At 35.0% G+C, this 19,253-nt stretch overlaps 1 protein-coding gene and 1 long non-coding RNA gene across 4 annotated transcripts in view; both read left to right on the forward strand.

Annotated features, from left to right (window-relative positions):
* Positions 1-19,253, forward strand: part of ZEB1 (zinc finger E-box binding homeobox 1) — a 243,306-nt gene that overhangs the window by 62,636 nt on the left and 161,417 nt on the right. The window lies entirely within an intron of this gene.
* Positions 1,073-18,595, forward strand: LOC106735940 (uncharacterized). The gene is made up of 3 exons (XR_001371118.2): positions 1,073-1,358; positions 14,804-14,944; positions 18,404-18,595. It is a non-coding gene; the product is annotated as an uncharacterized LOC106735940 (long non-coding RNA).

Raw genomic sequence — 19,253 nt, forward strand, 5'->3', positions numbered from 1 at the left:
TTTCTCCTCATTTCATTGTAAGCTGATTATTCACCTTACATTCTCCCATATTATACTTTGGCATCAGATTATTGATAGGGAGACGTCTGTCAGGGTCTAGGTTGGATAGATAATGCATGTATGTGTACACATGTGTGTGTGTGTGTGTGAGAGAGAGAGAGAGATGGCAGAAGCAGAGACAGAAGGATCATATATAAGAACATATGAGAATTTGAGGTATGTGTCATTTTAGAATTTTGAGTCTTACATAGATAGCTATGTAGTTACATGTACTTATTTGGGATATATTATAACCAATATTCAGAAACAAGTTTTCATCAGTGGTTAAGTGTGTTGCATTGGGAAGATAAGGACATTATTTTTTCCCTTTCATATTTTCATTTCAGTTTTTATGTATTTTTTTTGCTAGACTTAAATTGTCATGCATAAATAACTATTGAAACAAGCCAGATTATATAGTTGGGCAGAAATTATATTAGGACTCTGAGATATACTTTAACAACTTTTGGAATAACTTAATATCCCTAATATTTGAGAAGCATCAAAACAGAGACTGTATTCTACTCCGTGATTATAAAGCCTAAAAAAGCATGTATAATTGGCAGACTCTACAAAAAGTATCTATAATGATCAAAAGAAAAAGTATAAGAGCAGAAAAGGGCTTGTATCATTTTCGTATTATAATTAGTAGTAGGTAACCATACATTTTTGTCTCTCAGTATAAAGAATGAAGTTTGCAGGCAGGGAATTTCTCTTCGGTGTGACCTTTAGCTTATGGTATGTACTACTCTAAGTAGCTGATGACTTTAATAAATTCTGTAAATACGCATGATACTGTCAGTGTTTCCAGATATTGCAGTTAGTTTTTAGGTGAATGAGATGTTGACAGAATTTAAATTTGTGACTCCATAATTTGTTACATCATTGAGTAAATACTATTTTTATCATGTGTTAATTTGCATAGCAGGGCAATTGAGGGAACTTCTTGGGAAGGGATTGAAATTACTTGAACACTGTTTTCTGAAGGTAATAGACTTTTAGGGGATTTTTAAATTTTGGGTCATAGCATTTATTCTCAAACATAGTATGACTTCTCAAAAGGAGGTAGATAGGATAGTCACTTTATTTTCCAGTTTAGTTATTGCTCATTATCAGTTGGTAGGTATGGGAACAACTTAATAAAGTTTGGGTAATTCAGTTTTCAGTTTAAATTCTCAACTGGCAATTGGCCGAAAACTGGCATCGGAAGACGCGAGCATCCAAGTATCATTTTGTGACTGGGCTACTGTCTGCTTGACTTAGGAAGGCACTCTCAAGAAAAACTAATGGAGTGACTAACTGTCAAAAGGAAATCAATGGTAAGAATTTTTATGTGAACTATAATGTGTGTGCGTGTTTATGTAAAGAATACTAATTTATTATATTTGAATTAAAATTTTAGAACTTTTACAAATATAATTAATGTCAAATATTGGAATTTTTGTCTGTTTCATTTTTAATAAACACAGCATTTTTTAGCAAGGGATTGCTATACTTAATATTGATAAGAAAATAATAATAAAAGCACAAAAATTCAGTGATATAATTCATGTCCAGCTTAACAAGTTCAATTTTCTATAGCTTTTTGCAGTTAATTATATTTTTTAAATGGCATATTATTAACATTGATTAAATAAAGTTTAATTTTTGAAAAATGTATACCAAACTGAATTTATCTGTAGTTCTATACTTAAAGTAGATGTCATAAATTTTGCATTAGTCTATTAAATACTATTTTATTAGTAGCTTTTACTTCCATTGTATATAATAGGAAGAAAGATGTGTAATATATAATCAAATCCATTTAAGTTAACATTAATTATATATAAATATATAATTGGTACTATACTTCTGGGAAATGTGGAATTTGTAGGATAAGGTGTTTATATACCCATAATAAAGAGAAGTAGCTATTCATAATATAACATAGCATCAAATTTTGGTGATAAAACCTGACAGCTCTCTTCTGGGTTATGTATCTTTGCACTGAGAAAGTAATTCCTAAATTTGGCTACATTTTTATATATGTCAAATGACCTTAAACTTACATTTTTCTTTTATGTGTTTGGTTCTTATGTATCCCTTCCTTTGGACATATGCGTCTTACTTATCACGTTAACGATTAGTTACATTAACTTTGGATATGAATGGAGGCGGTAGATAAATGGCATAATAGCTTTATGATAACTACATAATTACTGATGAAGATGATCATATTAATACTAGATTGTAATTCTATTACTCTTTTGTCAAAATTATGGTTTTTGAGATTGACATAGGTTGAGTGAATTTTCTTGCCTAAAGGTGTCAAGTTGATAGTAATTGAACCTGGCTTTTCATAGTTGTTTTCTAGAGCTTAAGAACAAACATACCAGGAACAGCACTGGTGACAAGTACCTAGCACAGCATCTGTCATTGTGTCAGCATGAAAATGTTGACAGTAAACTGAGTATTCTAGATGGCAGCATCAATCTCCATCTGTCTATTCAGAAATACCAAAATTTGTAGACTATCCACAGTGTACCATCTATTCAGCTCAAGGCTGAGGATAAGATAAGATTAAAAAGAGAGTTATTCCCTAATTGCACTTGAACTTCCAGTGTATATGGTAATTACAGTTTATATATAATTACAGTCAAATATAAAATTACAACTTGAATAATAACTGTTGTCATGGAAGTGGAAGCAATACAAAGAGTCTTCAGAAAGTTTGTGGGAAATGGAATTGAGGTATGAGTTTATTTTGGTGCAAAAATATTTAAAATCCATAAACAGTTATTTTAGGATTTCTGTTTTTGTTTTTTAATTGCCAGAAGGTGTATGGACTTACCTGAGGGAGAAAGGGAGAGCAGGAGAAAGGACCCCTCAGTGGGGTATGGTCCTTCTGCAGTCCTTTTTCCTCCATATCTTCATCCTGTTGGGATTTTGAGCACACATGCACACATGACTGTGTGTTTTTCAAGCCACAGGGTAAGGATTTGAACTACAGCCGGCCATGTAAGAGCCTTTTCACTTAAGCACTAGGTTACAGGTCGGCCCAATGTATACTTTATTCATAATTCACATTTCCCATGAACTTCTTGGAGACCTTTGCATGGTTAGTGCATGAATAAAACATAGAACCCACACCTGTATTTATTAAGGCAGATCGATAACTCATTTTTTGAACTTTTAAAGCTTATAGCCATTAAGAATACCTTCAAAGCAAGGCATTGGAAGGACTAAATTCTAATCATGGAGAAACACATTTTTTATGCTGCTGTTCTGTTTTCTTAGATTTCTTAGGAATTTATAAGAAAGCCTTGCCAAAGCAGCATTCTTATGTAAGAATTTCATTTATGGGAGAGAAGTTCTTATAAGATTATTTAGCATTTTAGGAACTAATGCCATGAAAGAAGACTATAAGTTCTTCATCCAAACTTAAAATTGTTATATGGAGACATTTTTTAATGGCAATATGCTTTTCTTATTCAATTCTATCCCCTAAAGAAGAGAATTGAAAATTTATGTTTCTCTTATACAGTGATTGTGAAACACAAACATTTATTAAACTTGGAAAATAAAATAAGAAAACATTTAAGTGTCTAAATGTTTACATTCTTTCTGTAAGGCAGAGAATCTCACCTAAGAAAAACATATTAGTGATGTTTAGCTATTTTCATGTGTTAGCTTTGTCAACTTTTTGAAAACTCTTATTGAAGCCTAGCTTTTTAAATTTCAGTTGATAGTGTAAACAGATTGAATCAGAGCATACAATATAGAATGAAACTAAAATTTTAAAAGTCTTCTTTTATAATAGAAATGATCTTTTCCTAATTTATTACTTAAATATGCAAGCTATTTAAAATATTAAATAGCATAATTTTTTAAGTGTCTAATTGAAATTAAGTTGCCTCAGAATTACTATGTTGACTCTAAACTCTACAGTGACTTCTAAGTTGAGTCTTTGCCGGATATGCTGACAAGGTCAACTTTACTTTCAAGTACAATTATATGCTGCACAATGATGTGTTGGACAATGGTGGACCTCATGTAGGGGTGCTCCCATAAGATTAAATATCTAGATGTGTGTAAGTAGACTCTATGATGTTCTCACAATGACAGAATTTCCAAATCACATACTTCCCAGAATTAATTCCCATTGTGAAATGACAAATGAGAGTATTTTGATGTAAAAATTTTATCTTGGAGATCTAGGCAGTTTCACTTGGTAGTGCTCAGAGAAAGATGTCCTTCCCGTGCCTCCCAGAAGAAATGTCTGAGGGAAATTGTTGCAGAGGATCATGCTGGTGGTGGCAGTGTCCATGACATTCAGTTCTCTTGGACAGCAGCTGGCAAAGCTGTCCTTGTGCAGTTAGCTTTCATTGGCCTATAATGTCAGGTGAAAAATTAGGAGTTCAGCTACAAAAATATATTTGACACTTATTTTTTCATTGAATTAAAGTTATTTCTTTTCTTTTTTGAGTTCTTTGTGCCGTAGGGCGTGTGCACTCACCAGAGAGACAGACAGAAAGTGAAAAATCACTCCCTGGAGGGCGGCCATTCTACAGTCCCTTCTCCTTTGTTTTCCTCAAGGGATTTCATGCACACATGCACACACACCCTGCTTGAGTTTTAAGCCACCAGGTCTAGGACTCAATCCAAGGTCCGCTACATGGGATTCCAGCAACATAATCAATACACCATCTGTTGGTCCTTAAAAATATTTCTTTCTAAAGCAAACAAAGATTGATGAATATCATCAGTTTTTAACTATTTAACTTTTCAGTAAAGCAAATGATATGATGAGTAGGTGTGTATGTTGTACTTTAATGTAATGGCTTCTGTTTTGAATTTGGGAACTCCTGTTTTTGGAGGAAATGAGTTGGCATCAACAATGATATAGCATTAAAAGTTTGCATGAAGAAGCAAATTAAATTTATTTATTTATTTTTTAGGTTTTAGGTTTATGTTATAGTGTGCATGTGCTCACCAGAGAGAGACAGAGGGCGAGAAAATGAGAAATCCACCCCCCCCCAGGGGGGGATGTCCGTGATGCAGTCCCTTTTTCTACAGTCTTCTCTCAGGATTTTGGGCATGCACGCACATACCCCTGGCATGATTTTCAGGCCACTGGGTTCAGGACTTGAATTGCAGTTGGCCATGGGGAAACACCTTAGCCTCCAAGCCACCTGCTTGTCCCAAGAAAGCAAAATTTTAATAAATGTTAATGCTATTTATAACTGTGGGAAGGAAAAAGAATATTTTCAGCTTAGTATAAGAAAGAACCTTTTAAATTTGGAAAATAAAATGTGGTGCCTTCTGCAATTCATTTTTCAAAGAATTTGTGTCAAGCCTTATAAAGATGAAATTCTTGCTAATATAAATCACAAATGTTTATCTAAAGGAAGTGGTCACATCTTTAAAAACTAATGTATTGATAATTATAAATATATAAAATTTTATATGAAATAGATATTAATAGCAACATTAAGCTACTACTTATGGTGGGATATTTACTATGAGTAAATTTAAGAGACAGAAGAGCAAATACCATTTATTCATTCTATAAATTCTACCAGAACCTACTGTATGTCAGGCATTATACTGGGCAGGAGGGCATGGCCATGATTAAAACTAAAGCGATTGGTTTTTTCTGGCAGGAAACATAGACACTACACAAATAATTACAGTATAGTGGCTTGTGGCATTTTAAAAGCCAACAGTTCACTTTCCTCACAAAATGAGGTTACTCATTTTGACATAAAAATCAGACACGTTTTCTGAAAATACCTTAGAAATTGATAGAGATGTAAGCAGCATTATTCCTTGTATAGGTTATTTAAAATAAGAGGCTGCTGTGAAAATAGCTTTGAGTTTCTGAGCTACTGGGAAGTAGGAATATGAGCAAAACAAATTCATAATTCCTGTGATACATATTATACATAATGCAAGTCATTAGATATAATCATATGAGGCAGTTCCACATTAAAATTTCCTAGTTGTAGTAATGAAAACGTTTTACTTTAGAGTCAGACTGGTTGGGTTTGAGTGTTAACGCTGAAACAGTCTTTGCCATTTTTGGGAAGTTGGGTAACTCCACTGTCTTTGAGTTTCCTTATCTGTGTAATTGGCATAAAAAGAGCACACACCTTCTAGAAAATTAAATTACATATCTGATGTAGAACAGTCTCTTAAGCATAGGAAGTCCTCATAGAAGGTGTTCCATCCATCTGTGCAGCTAACAGCAGTATTAATAAGAATTTTCTCATCTCAAAAATGTCTAGTCTGATTGGCACAGTTTGGCCAGCTGAAACAATTGTAGAATGGTACTTACTATGGTATATTACTACAAAAAACTATTATTGTTATTACTGCTATACAGCATGTCAGTGAAAGTCTCACGAGGCTTTAGGACCATGTTAGTAGCAGTTCAGTGTCATTCAGAGATCTTCATAGATCGGCTCTTTGGGGTCAGGGTTATCTCAGCATTAAACCCAAGACTCAGCCTATTCCAGATATCATGAAGCTGATATAAGAAATATTCTCATGTGAGATAGGAAGTACAATAGAGAAAGATCTCTTATTTACTTCATACAAGATAAATCCAAAGCAAAGTAGAGTGTGTTTGGGAATGAAATGACTGTGTCATTATTATTCTTTTTCCTGCAAAATCCCCAACAAAGAATCCTTTCTATAATAGGTCTACATCATATTTGTATACTGCTTCGGTAAACTTAATCATAGGTCGTAGACCTTAGTTGTTTAATTACCCTGTTAGAAAACAAATTGTTTTCTTTCTTATGGTAGTCATATATTATACTATCTATATCATATACTTTGTGAAATTTTATTTTTTAATGTGTAAAAAAAAGCATTCATATAGACTTTCATTACTTCTTTTAGTTTGAAATACTAGAAAAATTTTAAGCCTTAAATAATTATTGCCAGGTAGTTCTAGTTGTTGAACAATAATTTTAGGATGAAATTTTGTAAGTTTTCTTTCAGATATAATCCTAGGGCTTTTAATTCTTTATATGTAAAAAGAGAATTCACTTATTTGTGAATTAATTCAACTTAATTATCACAGTATGTGCAAATATCTTTTCAGATGGAGTACTTAAGTCAGATCTAAAATTGGTATGTTATTACCTAGTATCTTTTTTTGTTTTCATATAGATATGTTTGTGTGGGTGTTTATCTTGATATCTACCTTTCAGTTAAATACCTGAGTACCTATGAAACAGTAAGATATTGTGCTGCAGTATACATGGTAGAGTGAGGCTGTAACACCATACCCACATTAGCCGAGACCAGGCTCATTCATAGCAGGTTGTATCCGTTAGTTAACAAAGGGATCATGTGAACATGGGATTATTTTTGAGACTGTAGACTCAAGTAATATAGCCAATAAAATTAGAGGGCAGCATAATTTTACTGAGATACAAAGATGGTAAAAATGTATCAAGATAAAATTTTGCATTGGTTCAGTAAGCCTTATAAACTTTTATCTTTTGTTGTTTAGGTCAATACAAATTCTTTTTCCTGAAATATTGTTTTCCAAAGCAATACTGGACTATCACTGATAATTTTTTTTCTCTGCAGGTATAATATACACAGTAACAGCATGCACAAGTAAAATTTGACTTCAGACTGAATCTTTTAAAGTGGGCAAATCTCTACCAGTCACACAGCAATCCGTCTATCATAACTTTCACACCCTTGCTCTGTATTGGTTTTGTTTGTTACATAGTAGTGTACAGTGGCTAGTTCTAGTTTTACTTACACTTGTATTAGAATATATTTAGCTTAATAGATGATATTCCAGAAGCCTAATTAAAAAGTATTGTGAAAATTTTTAAATATATACAGAAGCTGAGAGACTAATATAATTAGCCGTGTTTACCCATAACTTAGACTTGACAGCAAAATTTTGCCACATTTGCTTCATCTACTTTCTCCTTTACCTCAGTTATTTTTTTTAAATGAGAGATAGAGAAATTGCACAAGAGGAAAAATAGAAGTAGGTATTTCTTTTTTAAAAAATATTTTTTCAATTTTAGTTATTATCATTATTTCCATTATTTTAATTTACTATAGAGACTGTGTACTCACCAGAGAGACAGAGAGCAAGAGAGAGGAAGTGAGAAATTAGCAAGCCTCGGGGCCAGCACATGGCATGGTGATTAAGGGCACTGGACTCCCACTTGACCAACCACTATTCCCACTATTCAAGTCCCGGACCTGGCAGCTTGCATTCTCACTTTCCCTCTCTCTTCTTTCTCTTCCTCTCTCTCTCATCGAATTAAAAAATAAAGTAATTCTTAAAAAAAAAAGAAATCAGTAAGCCTCCAAATCTGGTACTTGAACCATGTGAGAGTCCAGTATTTTAACCACCACCTGCAGGTCATGAAATGGTTTTTTTCCTTTCCTTTTCTTTCTTTCTTTTTTTTTTTCGGTAGAGAGATTTTTGGTATAGGGTACATGTGCTCACCAGAGACACAAAGAGGTAGAAAGTGAGAAATCACCCCCCAAGGGGAGACTAATATAATTAGCCGTGTTTACCCATAACTTAGACTTGACAGCAAAATTTTGCCACATTTGCTTCATCTACTTTCTCCTTTACCTCAGTTATTTTTTTTTAAATGAGAGATAGAGAAATTGCACAAGAGGAAAAATAGAAGTAGGTATTTCTTTTTTAAAAAATATTTTTTCAATTTTAGTTATTATCATTATTTCCATTATTTTAATTTACTATAGAGACTGTGTACTCACCAGAGAGACAGAGAGCAAGAGAGAGGAAGTGAGAAATTAGCAAGCCTCGGGGCCAGCACATGGCATGGTGATTAAGGGCACTGGACTCCCACTTGACCAACCACTATTCCCACTATTCAAGTCCCGGACCTGGCAGCTTGCATTCTCACTTTCCCTCTCTCTTCTTTCTCTTCCTCTCTCTCTCATCGAATTAAAAAATAAAGTAATTCTTAAAAAAAAAAGAAATCAGTAAGCCTCCAAATCTGGTACTTGAACCATGTGAGAGTCCAGTATTTTAACCACCACCTGCAGGTCATGAAATGGTTTTTTTCCTTTCCTTTTCTTTCTTTCTTTTTTTTTTTCGGTAGAGAGATTTTTGGTATAGGGTACATGTGCTCACCAGAGACACAAAGAGGTAGAAAGTGAGAAATCACCCCCCAAGGGGGACAGCCATGCTGCAGTCCCTTCTTCTTCATTCTCCTCTAGGGATCTTGGGCACACACGCACATGTGCCCTGTGTGAGTTTTAAGCCACCAGGTCTGGTACTTGAACCATGGCTGATTATATGGGAGTCCAGCAGCGTATCCTTTATGCCCTCCGCTGGTCCCCTGATAGATATTTGACAGAGTCTTTCCTTGCTATAGTTCTCCTTTCCAAGCCTCCCAGTTAACTAGGACCATAGGTGTGTACCACCATACCTGGCCTGTTGAGGTTGTGCCAGAACCGACCCGGGACTCCCATGCAGCCTCCTGGTGACATCCTGTGGCAGTGTCACACAGCTCATATCACCGCGGCTGGTCCTCCTCAGCTATTTTAAAAGTACTTCTCAGACCTCAAGTCTCTCATTTGTACATTCTCCAGTATGTGTCCCCTTAAAAACAGATACGTTCCTTTTTTAAAAAAAAATGTTCATTTGTTGCAAGAGAGAGGAATACAGTACAGAACCTGGACAGCGTCCTGCACCATAATCCACTCCCAGTTCTAGCCAGCCTGGTTCATGGGCACAAGTGCCCAGCAACTCAGGGAAGGCTGTTGACCTGAACCCGGAATCCTCCTATGGGGGATTGCCCTGCAAAGCCTGACATTTACTGCCACGCCACCATCTGCCCCCACCAAGACTTTTTATGTATAACCACAATACTTTTATCACATCCAACAGAATTAACTACAGTTACCCAGGACCTTGTACTATCTCTGTAGTCAGCTTCCCCTGAAAAACGTCATCTTACATTTGGGTTATTCCTTTGGAATCCAAACAAGAACCATATAGCATTTGGCATTTGGTTCTTTAGGACTGCTCTGTAATTAAAATGTCTTTTCTTCCCTTTCACCTCCTTCTATCCCTCCTTCCTCCTCTTTACCCTCCTCCATCTCCCCTTTCAACTCCCCCTGCCCCTTCCTCTCTCCCTTCCTTCCTTCATTCATGTTCATGACTTGCTGATGAAACTGGGTCAGTTGTGTGGAAGAACCTCTCTCAATTTGGATTTCTCTGTTGGTATCTCCCTTTCAACTGGTTTCTCTAGCCTCTAAATGTCCTATAAACTAGAAGTGAGCTCAGATGACCTAATTAAAATCATGTTCAACTTTCTTCTTGATATTAAGAGTCAGGAACAAACAAGAATATGTCATACAACAGGGCTCTTCATACTACCTCACACCAGGGAGCATACGATGCTTGTGTGTCATGCTTCTAACAATGGTAAAATTGGACAAGGGTAATAGCACAGCCTTTCTATTGAGGTTTTTTGTTTGTTTGTTTTTGTTTTTTGTTTTTTGTTTTTTCCCCAGTCTTTCCTCCCATGGTTTCATCCATTACTGATTGTTCTCTGAATTGATTCTATCATTAGGATTTGCAATAATGAATTTTTAAATCTGCCACTCCACATTTATTAGTGGAAATTCTCCTATAAGAAGAGATTTCCCTTATAAACTATGCCTGTTTATGAGGGAAACATGTAATAATTCATCCTGGAAAGAAGCTTGTTATTTAAGTAGCTAAAGGTAATGAGATACAAGGATTTCACATCACACAAGTATCCATTTTACATGTGATTGTGAGAACTTCTGTAGAATAAAGATATGTATTTGATTTTCATGAATGTTGTAGATATTAGGATAACTTTATGTAGTCAGCATATACAGTATTGTCATACAGGAGTCAGACATTTCTCCTTCTACTTGGTCTAATATATTACTTTGTGATGAGTTGTGATAATGAATTGAGTCTCAGGGGATGGGAAACTTCAATAAATCAACAAACTGAACAGTAACACCTAGCCAGAATAGACAAACATGTGGCAATAAACTTAAATTTAGGAAACAGTCACCATTTGTGTTAGCAGTTTATTCACCAAACACCACTAACCCCATTTTTATTTTATACTGTTAATAAAACCCAAAGGAGAAAGAAAGCCAGACTATTTCATTGCTAGATGACATGATTGATTACCTAGCAAATATAAGATGATGAACTTTAAAATAATTTATTTAACTGTAAAGATTTAGTGAAGTGTTATAATATCTTTCTGATGGATGAAAAACATATGAGAAAAAAAATTCAGAAATACTAGGGAAAATAACTCACTCAGAAATATACCAAAGGAAATATAATATTTATAAATAAATTTGATAATAATGTTAGATATTTTTTTAAAAATTAACATGTTTTTAAAAAGTTAAGATTTAAGTAAATTGGAGAGAAACTTTCTGAATCAAGAATATTGGCTAATCATTCCACTACAAGTAAGTTATAGATTTTTTTGGTTTACATGTAACTTTCAAAATTCCTAGTGATACAGTTGACAGTGATTCTATAATGAGGGGAAGTCTGCCCTACAAAAGATCAGCAGGGTTTTAAAAAGTATTAGTATCTGAAACAGTGATAATGAAGCAAGAATAGATGTGTAAGTGGGAGATCAGAATAAACCTCTCTGCCCTTGGAGACTTAACTATACATTTTACTTGACCCTCTGACTTCATGGTCAGTGAGAGTCAAGAGACATGGCCTTCCTCTGTGACATGCAGATTCCCGTGCCTAACTGGTGACTTCATGATTCTCTGCCTCACTTTCATGCCACCTTGGTTTCTGTCATTGCGAATACACCTATGGGAACAGCTCTTTAACTAGTTTCAAAATTTTCATATTTTGTGTGGCCAGAATCTCTGAGTAGGTGATAGACCAGCAAGTTCTTTTTTCAGTCTTTGAACTGAACATGCTGTCCACATTCATTTCCTCTTTCTACTCACACTTTTTACCTAGGTTGGTGTTCCCTAAAGTATAGGCTGCCAATTGGTCCTGGTTTATTAACCAATTCATACCTAGCTGCCTCCTCCTTATTTCTATACTTGCCTGGAAACATACAGCAACATGGCATCCAAAGCACATCACCAAGCTCATCTGGCGGAAAGGTAGACTACACTTGTTACTGCAGCTGCTAGGAGAGCTTTAGGTAGGGTGAGATGAGTACGAGTCATGCGTGGTAGGCTGTGAGCCATGGGTTCTCAGTGGGGAAAAAAATAGCCCTTAACTGCAGGCAGTATGAGCAACATTGATCAAGATGAAAGAGAAAGTAGATTGCTCAGGGCAGTGGGTCAGGAACTTAAAATGAGTTGTGTTAGTATGGCTTAGTAATCTATACTGAATCTGTTGAATTAGACTTCATCCTTTTTGTTAGCCATAATGAGTCAAAGGAGCCATGATCTTTTGAGCCTCATGCCCATACTAAGCCTCATAATCAGTATGAGTAAGGATGATAAAATAATTTTTAGGCAGTTCCTCTACCCGAGAAGCTTATTTTTTTACTTTTCATCCCTCTTGACCCGAGAGATTCAACCAATTATTGGAAACTTTTCCTTTAAATAAAGTTTCCAACTTTTACTGTCTTTGATGTCTTCTTAGCTCTTTTTGGCATATTATTATACTTAGTTCTTTGTAACTACAATATATTAAAAAAAATCCCCAAAAGAAAGTTCAGAGGCTTACATGATATCCAAAATTGGAAAATTATTTTAAATTGAATTTTTGCATACACAAATTTTTTTTAGTCTAAAGTTTTGTTTTAAAACCTTCCCCTATTTTCACATTTAAGCCTGACCCTCTGGTACAAGATACAGTATTATATTGAATTATTTGTAAAATATGGAAAAATCTTGACTCCTACAATAAAGATGTAATCCATAAATTAAAAAATTAGCTTCTAGGCCAATAGATGGTGTGATTACATCTCTGGACTCGTACATGGCCAACTGCAGTTTGAATTACAGACCCAGTGGCTTAAAAATCACACCAGGCTCATGTGCATGCGTGCCCAAGATCCCAGGAGGAGAATGGAGGAGACGAGATTGCATTCAGCCATCCTCCCTGGGGGGTGATCTCTCACTTTCCCTCTCACTGTCTCTGTCTCTCTCTCCAGCAAGCACACATGCCCTATGGCAAAAACCTCCATTAAAAAAATATTTTAATGATACAGGTTAAGAATGAATCCTGGATTTACTATCTCTTTTCTTATTGGGGTTTTGGATAAATAATAAATGGTAGCCTACATCCTGAAATTAAATGTACCATACACATTGTCCAATTTGTTTTGAGATTAATTCCACATTTGCAGAATTTAAGATCATATGTAATCCTGTGTGATCATTTGTAAATAGTTATTTCTTCTGATTGTATTATCCTTATATATTGAATTTTTAAAAGTAGATATACCCTTTATTAATATCATTGATCTGTTATCAATTTCAGCATTTCTTCTTTTTCTCCCTAATTTATCAATTTTAGAAAGGGCTGGAAAACACATAAATCAGTCTAGTCTATGTATTTAAATAGTCTATACATTATAGAAAAAGAAATACATAGTGTTTAGCACTTCTTATTAAATTCTTTATTTTTAAAAATTGAATAAAATTTACATATAAGGTATATAAGAAAATCATACTGATAGAATAGCACCTTCTGTTTTCAATGGAATGTTACGGTAATAATTTACTTAGGCAGAATTATAACAATTTTATCACATACTTTATATTGGTCTATTCTCTAAAAGATGAAAAAGAATTAATACTAAAGTATTAAGAAGGCATGTTACTGATGAAAAAGAATTAATACTAAAGTATTAAGATGGCATGTTACTTTTCATTTATATTTAGTACTCTCTTCTTAGATTTGATACTTGGTCATATATTTTAACGTACACTGTATGATTTCCTGGCCTTAAAGTATTCCATCTGTTTTTAGAAATTCAGATTATAATAATATAGCATTTTATCATGAATATTTTAAGATAAAGCATTTTAAACATTTTATTCCTTCTAGTTATTTAGAGGTTAAAGATTTATATTGTTAATATTTCCTCAGACAACACATTTTCAAACTCCACAAAGCATATGTAGGCTTCTTATGGTTTTATTTTATGTAAGAAATGGCCTTAATAATATTGACTAAGTGGTTAATATTCTTTTATATTTTTTAGTGCTTACTATGTGCTGCCTATTTAAGGGTCTACAGTTAATCAGAGTGTTTAAAGAAGCCACTTTCCTTTTCCTCACAGAGATTTACATTCTAGTAGATTAATTCATATGTTATTCTATGGCATTTAACACAATTCAAAAGGCTACTTTTCTGCCGTCAGGAAACGCACATGTCATTATTTGGAAATATCAAGGCAGGGCAAAATTTTGCCCCCACTGTTTAATTCATTGTTTTTAAATGACTTAGATAAACTGATTTTTTACAAAATGGAATTAACAACTGTGATCATTTGGCATCCTAAACTTTTCCCACATTATTCTCAACTTCTCAGTTAATAGGTTAGCAGTCCAATTAGTCACTTAAAGTTTTGGGTTTAAGTAGTAATATTTGAAGCGTTCAGTTTTTGGGGAAGATAATTTTGCTCGGAATAGAATATGATTTTTCATATGTTCATGATCTTATCTACTTTCTTCATTCAGAACCACATTTTGTAATATGGACAGATAAACTTGGTACACATGGTATGATCTCAGTATAATCTTTTACTCTTCTCTCCTCCTTCAGGAAAATCTTAAACTTCCACCACAAGAAGATTATAGAGGCCCCTCCTGTACCAAGAAAGATCTGCAGATATTTTTCAGTGTTCTTGGAGGTGTGGGGTGTGAGAGCTTGATCAGTTTGTGTCAACCACCTTGTTCTCTAAAGGTAAGCACTGGATAGCGAGTGCACACTCATGGGCCCAGGCTCCTAACAGGACTGGTTTTGGAATGCTCCATTGAGGGTTTGACTTCCATCAGACTTTGTCACAGAACATGGGCCCAAGCAGCCCCTGTGGGCAGGAGACACATTCATTGAGAGGTTATTTTTGTTGTTTAGAAATGAAGTGTGTCCTATGGCATTTTATTTTTTTAAAAATCCCAATTATATTAAAACTTGTTTTCAGCTGAATCTGCATCTTAATTAGTTAAAAGCTGCTGGTATTAACCTCTCTTCAAGAACTTTTCTTGGATGTTTTGAGATTTGCATTCAAGAATTTTGGAACAATGACCATTAATAAGCATCTGGTGACTTAATAGCTTACATTGGTAAAAACCACTTTGAAGAATTGATTTTCATGATCTTTTTGAAGCTTGTCTTGCTTCTACATCAGGGGAAGTTCCTCAGATCATTTTGTAATCTGTGTTATGCTTCAGAAATTATAGAAGCAGAGGTCTTCTCAATCTTTAAAAGGAATATGATCATAAAATTTCATATGTCAGATTTTATATTACTTAAAATCAGCATTTTTCCCTTTTCTTAAACATTTTGCTTATCTTCAGAAAAGGAGGAATAAATATATTCTCTTTCAGGGAAACCTTAAGGAAGATAAATAAATTGATGTCCCCCCTTTATTTCTACAATCCAATATAAGAAAACTTTATTGTTCTCCAGTACAATTTATTCACATCTATCAGAGTGACCAATTCTAAGTTAAAATGTCATTTGGATATAATTCATTGACTGTGGAGAAGAACAGAAGCATACTGATTTTGAAAATGTCATCAGTATTAAAAGTAGATCAGTATTAGATACGAATAATGTTGGCTGTCCAGAGACTAAATGTCTAAAAAGAGATTAGATTTTAATCTTCAGGATACTATAGCATTGGCAATAAGGACTTAAAGTGCTGATGAAGAAATTAAATATATTTGTTCCATTTTGGTCATTTTTTTCTTAGAGCTCTTAAAGTGATCTTAGAAACTTTAGTTCTACAAGATGTGAACTTCTTTATGTATGATTAAATTTAGGCAAAATCTGCTGATTTTTGTCTAACAACCCTAGTCACCTCTGATACATGATACATTTTTTTATCTCTTCAAAATCATTGTTCTTCGCATACCTCTATAATAAAAGATTAAAGAGTAAAAATCTCTTTGTATTTGCTATTAGAATGAGGAAGAAATACAACTTAGACCTTTCTTGAAGAGCTTTAAGAACCAGTTTACTTTTTGGTATATAAAAAGTGGTGGAATTAGAAGTAGTCCTGCCTAATTTAACTTTAGGCACGATTCAAAGATTTCATTCTCCAAAGTAGATATAATATGTATGTATGTGTATGTATATATAAGGACCAGCATATGGCATAATGGCTACATCGCTGGACTCCCACATAGTCAACCGTGGTTCAAGTCCTGGACTCGGTGGCTTAAACTTACACTGGGCGCGTGTGCATGTGTGCCCAAGGGATAAAGAATCCCTTCCTCTGCAGAGGATTTTGATAATACTCCCAAAAGCGGTATGCAAGCTAGGGCCTGTTTATAGCTCATACTTTCCTAGTTGACAAAGACAGATGAAGGACTTACGCGACAACCTGTACATATTTAAACATTTTAAATCCTAAATTATTACGTTAAGATATTAAATTCATAAGATGTTATAAATTGACTGATTGGTTACTTGAATGTATAAAACAAAAGTTTTCTACAGCACTTTTATTTATTTATTTATTTTTTGGAGAGGTTTTTGCTATAGGGTGCGTGCCCTCGCCAGAAAGACAGAGAGAAACAGAGAGATAGAAAGAAGTCACCCCCCCAGGGGAGATGGCCATGCCACAATCCCTTCTCCTCCATTCTCCTCTCGGGATCTTGGGCACGCACACACACGCACCTGGCGTGAGTTTAAGCCACCAGGTCCGGGACTCGAACCGTGGTCAGCTACATGGGAATTCAGCGACATAGCCATTACGCTAACTGCTGGTCCCTACAGCACATTTTATAATTCACCCTGGGCAATAATTTAGCGGTTTTCAGAGTCCTGGCTATTTCTAGGTATTTTCCTACTAATAGTTACTGCTGCAGCTTTCATGTGACTCTCCAACTGACACATGCATAAATGCAAAACATAGGCTGCTGAATGCCAGGGGAAGGCTTACATCACAGTTCTTAAGTACGTGTAATAATTTTTACCACTGGAACCCTGATACACACGACAGGTATTTGCTTATTTTTAAATTATTTTTAAATTTTATTTATGATAAAGGACACATGCGTGCATACAAAAGGGGGAGGAGAGAGAGAGAGATACCCTCAGCAGGGCCCATCACACTGCAGCCTCCTTCCCCTAGCTGTCCAGCTCCTCAGAATCCCCGCAAACACGTGCACATACTGGTATGTTTCAGGTTGTCCTGGCCGGGGACCCAAACCCATGGGGGTCCATTCAGCTCCCAGCACTCAGTTCTGCAAGCACAGACTTCATGCCACAGGGGCTGGGCCCAGTCAGTTCTGTTACCAGTGTCTTTAATTTTTCCTGTGGCCCTCATTTGCAAAGGAATATCTTTCTATTTTTATTCTTTATGTTTTTTAATTGCCAGGGAGTGCATGTCTTTGTCAGAGAGAGATAGACAGAGAGACAGAGATAAAGAGGGAGAGAGAGAAGGTACCCACAGATGAGTTGTGGTCATGCCACAACCTCTTCTTTACTTCTCCACTTTGTCAGGATTTGGGGCATGCACACACATGCACTAGGTGTATTTTTCAGGCCACCAGGGCCAGAATTCAGACTATTGTTGGCCACGTGGGACCCACCTCCATTAACCGTTAGGCTACAAGATTGGCTCCTCCATTTATATTCTATAACATTTTTAAAAGTATTCATTATTGTACTTCTAAAATTATGTAACATCATCTTCAGTGTGGTGTATCTACCTGCCTTAAACTCTCCAAAAGAGACTGTGCATGTTCTTTAAGGACAGAAATTACAGTGAGTCCAAGTTCTCTTCTCATGGGGGGAATACTTGACTTCACGAAGTGAATTACTATAGGTGACAGCTCTGCATCATTACCTGCTAGGCAGGTAGATACAGCGGCCAGCACAGTGGCAATTAGTCTTTCAGAGCTTAAGCTGTGGTGCATTCCAAATCCATTCACACTTAGGAGAATGTACCCATGAGTGTGGGTATGTTTATAATTACTGCATTTCCTTCAGAGAACAAGAATTGCTGGTAAGTTTCTTCTTCTTCTTTTTTTTTTTTTTTTTTTTTTTTTTTTTTTATGGTGATCCAATAACTATTTTTAAATAAGAAATTTCAGGATCTGAAAGTATTGCCCTTCCCCCAAAACAGTCACCTAAATGGTCTCACACATAGCTTTCATTATGTAATAGCTTCTTTCCTCACTCTTAACGTAGAACCTAAGCTGGTGGTGTGGTGGGATCGGAGGGGAGACAGCTTCCTGTCATTCGAAAGACGTGAGTGTCACACAGTTTCACGTCTAGAAGTATCCTAAGTTTATGTAAGAATCTTACTTTGCCTAACTTCCAGTGTCTAAGGTTTGAATTATTTTGTCAAATTAACACCTACATCTATATATAAGTAAGGTGTTCAGCCTTCCCTAAGTAATGTCTTTAGCAGCAATGAGAAAATTAATGAGTTGTATTTGGGTTTTCACTTTTATTCTCAAAACAGACTTTGTTTTGTTTAAAGACTTTAACCTTACTTCTGGAACCACAATTTAAAACTACAAAAGATCTTAAGTATAATCTAGTTCACTTTTGATCCAGGGATCCTGGGATGAACTTCAGAGAAAGTGTATATCCCATTAAATTATAATCAAATTTTATATGTATGTGCTTTGCTGGGGAAAATTTTCATAATTTTCATCATATTCTCAAAGGTTTTGTAACAAAATATTTGGTCAACAATCACTTATTAAAGAGAAAATTAATTACGTATTGTAACATACTTTTTTTTTCTCTTTGCAAATCCGTCTTCCAAAAAGGTTAATTAATACTGAAGAAAGTATTGGGTTGTCGGAAAAGTTGTGACACATTTTTGCATAGAAGGCTATAGAACTATATGTCTTCTCTTTCCTGATGACCTAATATGAGAATATTGTTAGTTTTTTGGTAGTTCCAGAATGTTCAAGTAGTTAATTGTCTTAAGAGATATCACACTGGGCATTGTTAGGACTCCTAGTTCTGAACTAGTTAAATTATAGTAGATTGTAGGGACCAGCAGTTGATGGAATGGCTATGTTGC

The sequence above is a fragment of the Tupaia chinensis genome, unplaced genomic scaffold (genome assembly GCF_000334495.1).
Source record: "Tupaia chinensis unplaced genomic scaffold, TupChi_1.0 Scaffold000578_2, whole genome shotgun sequence".
In the NCBI taxonomy this organism is placed as follows: domain Eukaryota; kingdom Metazoa; phylum Chordata; class Mammalia; order Scandentia; family Tupaiidae; genus Tupaia; species Tupaia belangeri.